The sequence below is a fragment of the Condylura cristata genome, unplaced genomic scaffold (genome assembly GCF_000260355.1).
Source record: "Condylura cristata isolate star-nosed mole 26May11 unplaced genomic scaffold, ConCri1.0 scaffold00003, whole genome shotgun sequence".
Lineage (NCBI taxonomy): Eukaryota > Metazoa > Chordata > Mammalia > Eulipotyphla > Talpidae > Condylura > Condylura cristata.
In genome coordinates this window covers 24,170,325-24,176,190 of record NW_004567104.1, presented here as the reverse complement: position 1 = coordinate 24,176,190, position 5,866 = coordinate 24,170,325, and positions in this window count along the sequence as shown.

Genomic DNA, 5,866 nt, shown 5'->3' with positions numbered 1-5,866 from the left:
ATTCTCGCCAAAGGAATTTGAACAGAAGTGAAGTCCACAACTTCCAAGCCTTACCTTTGAACTCCTTATGCATATGTGATACAGCTTCATTCTGTTGCTCTATCCACCATCAAAGTTGCAAAGACTAAAGACCTAAGGGAAGACAAGAGAGAGTTTATCATGTTATCCTCTGGGCTTTCACAAAATGTGTATATACCCTTTATTTCAAAGATAGTGGAGCTACAGTTTATATATGTGTGTGTAATATGTATATGTATGCATATATATGTGTGTGTATGTATGTGTGTGTATATATCCCTCTGTTATTCAAACCTTTAAAACCCTTAATCAATATTTCAAAAATACTACCTCCTTTCTCTTCAGTTTCTGTCCACAACATATGGGATTAGGTACCCTGAATCAATATTTATCATGCAACTTTAAGATGGAGGGGTATAAATGGAGGCCAATATAAATGCCCCCTTAACTTTAGATCTCTTATTAGAGCTCAGAAAAAGAAAGACCACATCTTCCTTTCTATTTATCCACCACCACTCGAAATGGCACAGAGCTGGGGGGAAGGACAGGTGCTGCCTGAACAAAGCAGGCTTAACAAGTGCAAGATGCGCCTGTTCGTGGAGGTCTCCTTCTTCCTTTTCCTCCCCTCCCCACACCACTGAAGTCCCTACTGGTCATCATTCAAAAAGCAAGAGGCCATGCTCTCTGCAGTTCACTCTGGGTCCTGCTCAGCCCAACAGGTGCTGCACAGAAAATACACACATACAGGTCTGTTCACAGCAGGTCCACAATGCTCACGTCAAAAACTGCTTTGTAAGGTTTAAGGCTAACCTGCTGGGTTCTACTTTGAGGGAACAAGCTATGTGTTTATGTTTGCAGCGGCTGTTGCTGTTGTTCCTTAGTTTGATTTGGGATCTGCTTTGGGATTTCCAGAGACTGACTTACTTTTCTACTTTCCTCATTTTGATGCGTTCAGGCTTCTCTGTTTGCTATTAGCTGTGTGTATGTGTGTGTAGAAGAATTGAGGTATAGACCAGGGATGTGGTGAGTTAAGAGAGTTCACCAAAGAGAGAGTGGGGAGCAGAACAGGTGGGTCTACTAAATACACTGCTGAGGGGAACATCAGGAGAGACAGGAGAGGCCTGCTGTGCCATGTATGGGTCAGCTCCTTGGATGAGGATCAAACTCAGTTCTTTGGGATAATATGCTGAGACTGACCCGCCCCAGCATTAGTTATTTTCAAGTCAAATTGTAAAAAGTTCAGGGATAGTCCAATGGCCATGAGGCAGAATGATGGCAAAATTAGAATTCTGGATTAGGGATGGGAAGCCCAGGTGAGGCCTAGCTCTCCATCCATATGGGCTAAATCATTTCACCTTAGTTGTTTTTTTTTTTTTTTTAAATAGAAATGAAACTGTGAAGTCTGTATATTTATACTGTCATCTATCAATACCGGAATCATGGCCACTTTATTCAAAATTGTATCCTGATATCTATCTCAGCATCCATTATGATGCAGCCTACAATAAGGACTGTTGAGTAACTGATTGCAGTGGTAACCCAATAAGGTAATAGACATAAAAACACTTTGTAAATCCTGTAGTGGTATACACAGGGAAATATTACTGAACAGATGGGGAATGCATGGACTGTCCCCAAACTCAAGAGTTACTTAGCTATTTTAAGATGCAGGAAGATACTTTGCCAAATATATTTCAAATATGCATAATATTCTCGGTGAGGCTCCAGGATTGCAATTCAAAGGGGAGGCAGGGCAGGGAAGTAATGTGCTGTCTTAACAGTGATGAGAGAGGAGAAGGCAGAACATATTGGGAAATCTGGAATGTTTCTAGATAGAAAAGAGTTAAAACATGTGAAATGAATATCATACTTGCTTACAATAATAAAACAGGTTTTATTGGCTAGCCAAAGGCACTTCAATCTAAAGTTGCATACAATTTCTCCCAAGAAGTCATTATTTCTAATGTGTTTTTTCAATTTATTTATAATCCCACAAACTCTGAACAATGACTAAGGCTGAACTTCTCAAAATTGGCCATCCCAGCTGACAGCTGACTTTTAAGCCACAGAATCTTTCATCACATAGCTGGGAGAATTAGAGAAATAATGTCTTTGAGGTAACACAGCTATATGTGATACTCAGTGCTTGCCACATTCCTAATCATGAAACCACAGCTTTCTGAGTCATGAAGACATGTCATGAAGACAACAGTAAGACCACTGTTCTAGCAAGAAAGAAGAATTTACACAGAAGGACAAAGGCAAAGGTAAAACTGTATCTTGGCTTCCTTATGGCTCCCCAGCACCAGAGCCCAGTTTGAGATCCAGCTGCTTCCTTGCCCTCAGATTCTGACAACTTCATAACCTTAAAATCAATTTCTCTTTGTAGCCCAATTGACATAGTTGACTTCTAGTCATTGTAACCAGGAATCTCTAGCAGTATAGCTGCTAATTAAAATCTCCATAGCACCTACAGAATGCCCTGCACAGAGCAAATGTTCAGGAAATGTTCAGTATTGGTGCATTAGCTTTAGGGATTTCCCCAAGCATTCAATCTCCAGAATGGCTCTACTTACCTGAAATTCTTCTCCCATATGCAGCGTATACTGTAATTGCCACTATATTTTCCCATATCCTTTTCAAAGCCAATGTCCTCATGTCCCAGCATAATCCCCCCGATAACTCTCTAGGCCAAGTGGAAGTTTGGAAACAAAGAGGAGGATGGAGATCACTGTACTAGAAAATAAGCTTGTGATTGCATGAAGTTCACTGAGCACCAACCATAAGTTAATTGATGCAGAAGGAGGTAAGAGAGAATAGAATCACTATTCTAGACTTACAACCAAAAGATGAGTAAAATACAGATCTTGGCTCTTAAGGGGCTTAAAAACAAACATACCCACAACTAGGATGTAAAGTAAATGTTATAAGAGACACAAGGTCACAGCCATCTATGAGCAGCTAAGTTGGGACTTGGGATCAAAGAAGACTTCAGAGAGTAGGAGACATTTGAATTGGGCTATGAAGCATGCGTAGGATTTCCCCAGATGACAACAGTCAGGAAGAAGGGCATTCAAAGCAAAGGAAACAACAATTGCAGTGACAAAGAGGGGTGGACAGATGTGACAATGACAAGGGGCTATATAATTCATTTGGAATGACTAGCTAGCATCTCCCAGAAGACACTCCAGGAGGGGGAAAAAAGTGCATCTTCAACCTGGGATGTATACTCTATATTCCATTTAAAGTTTTAAAATGAGTATTTGCCTGTCCAGTGTTCAGTGAAATCACTTTGGAGATAACAAGCACAGTGCAGGGAAACACGGTGGAAGCTCTGAAGTAGGCAATGGAGGTGATTATAAGAGTGGATGCAGGTGAGAGAGATTTCAAAGAGTGCACAACTGGGGCTTGGCAGATGTTTTAAAGGGCCAGATCTTAACCGTAGAAAGCTGACTGTGGAAGTGAGGATCAAGAAGGGAAGGGGAAAGTCAAAGAGAGGAGGTGCCAGTGGACTACGGTAGAGGGTCGAGGATGCATTGATTGAGGGTGTGTTGTGGCAACAGGCATCTGAGGAGTGTAATTCTGTGCTTTTGAACCATGTGCAGTGTTTTAAACTAATGCTATCTCTATAACAGAGAAGAGGAAGGGAGGGAGGGAAAAACAAGTTTTAATAGTGTGCAGTGAATAGATGACAATGCCATTTGAGAAGACAACATGCTTTAGTCGTGGCAGTCAATCTGGTGAAGATGTCCACAGCAGGCTGACACTATCATTAGGCTCCAGAAGTGATGCTGTAGTTCAAGGGGATGCAAGCTGACCACTAGCACCATCACGATCAAGCCCTTCACAGGGCACTAGTTGATGGGCTCCATGGACACTTTTCACCAAGAGCCAGCATAGTTTTATGGGTTGATTGAATGTCTGAGTAGTGTGATGTCTCTTTTCTCTACCAAGCACAGGGATGACTGCAGTTGGTTATGGAAGTTCTCAGCAGTGTACACAATTCAGTGAAAGGACATCATCTGTAAAGAAATATTCTTCACCAGTAAAACTTCACAGCGTCTTGGTCAAATTTCTCCCTTTCTTTTAGCTTGGCCACACTGAGGAGACCCAGTGGAAACACAAGTTATTTAAAGCAATTATGAAAACTGACCATATTCCTTGTAGTGCATTATTGACCCCTCTTAGATATCAGTGCAGCCTGGGAGAGGGAGAAGAGCACTAGGCTGGAGTCAGTGCTAGTTCTAGTTGTATCATTAAATCATTGTAAGTTCTTGCAAAGATTACCTACTTTCTTTGTGTCTCCATGCCACTATTACACATCTGAAAAAAGAAAAAAAAACTCTTAAAATAAGGTTAACTGCATTGCTTATTCCTGGGGCTGTCAGAAGAGTTCACTGAGATGGTTTTGTAAAAGAGTCCACTAGTAAATACTGTTCTTCTAAATGTATGGCCTAAGTTGTTGAAGATGCAGCAGGCCCTGGTCACTGAATAATGCAACATGTCAATTTTGCATAGACAGAACCAAGGCCCTCCTGGTGGCACAATAGGTTAGGACACAGCACTGCAAGCTGGTCACAGGTGCTTCAGTGTGAGTTCGATCCCCTGACCCGAAGGTGATCCACTTGGTACAGTAAACCTCTCCTGCCTTACCCTCTGCTCCCCTCAACATTGCACTTTATCAACCTGCCTATCTTGCTCCCCACTGTCTCTGGTGAATCCTCTCACCACCCCTGCACCTCTACCTGTATGCATAAATAAATAAATATGCATAAATAAATAAATATTAAAAAAAAAAAGAAAAGCAAAGCAAAAGAAAATCAGGGCTCAGAAGGCACAGGATTTAGACCAGATCAGCTGGACAACAGAACAGGACTAGAAGACAAGTAGGGGTTCCTCCCTCCAGATGTCATTGTTGTCTAAAGACCAAGATCTAGGACTGTTGCTGGGAATAAATCATGACTTAGAAAGAAAGTAGAGTTGAGTCTCCAACCTCCAGTATTCAGAACCCCAAGCAGCAAATAAAGCTTACAGTGAGTGTAGGTCAGTTAAAACTATTTGTCCAATATATCTATAAAATAGGTGATCTTCCTTTGTGCCAAATCAAATTTGCCACAGCTGAGGCCTCATGACCCTTCAGCTCAATAACTTTAACGTAGACTGAATCCTCTGGGATGATAAACACACAGTCTGATATCCTTGCTGACTACCTTAGAAGTTCAGGTCTACCAACTTGACTCTCTCCTGTAGATTCTCTACTTTGTAACCCCAGAATCTATGTTCTTGGAGAGGGACAATGGATTCACCAAACTCCATAATTTATGGGGCTTTTGTGGGGCTCTATTACACTGGCAAATTGATGGAGTCCATTCGTGCTCTAGAGAGCCATGTCAGTCATGACTGTTTGCTGTGTTGTTAGCCTAAATGCTTCTAACAAGTTTGTGTGTGTTTTCACACAATGCCAGATCCTCCACCTCTTGAACACCAGTCCCTCAGAGTTAGTGCAGACTCCACAAGTGAAGAGCATATTGCCTCAACTGCCCTCACTTCAGACAAGTCTTGCCACCTGTGTTTCTAATCAACTTATTAAGTTCAGGGTTGTCCCGTAACTCTCTTCCCTGGTTTAATCATTTGCTAGAACAACTCAAATGACTCAGGAAAAAAACTTGACTTATTTGTACTGGCTTACAATGTGAGTACAAGTGAGGAGCAACTAGATGAAAAAGATGAACAAGGCAACATACAAGAGAGCATGGTGCTTCCATGCCCTCTGAGTACACCAGTCTTCAAACATCTCGATGCGTTCCCCCACCCAGAAGCTTACCAAACTAGTTTTTCTTCCTTCCTT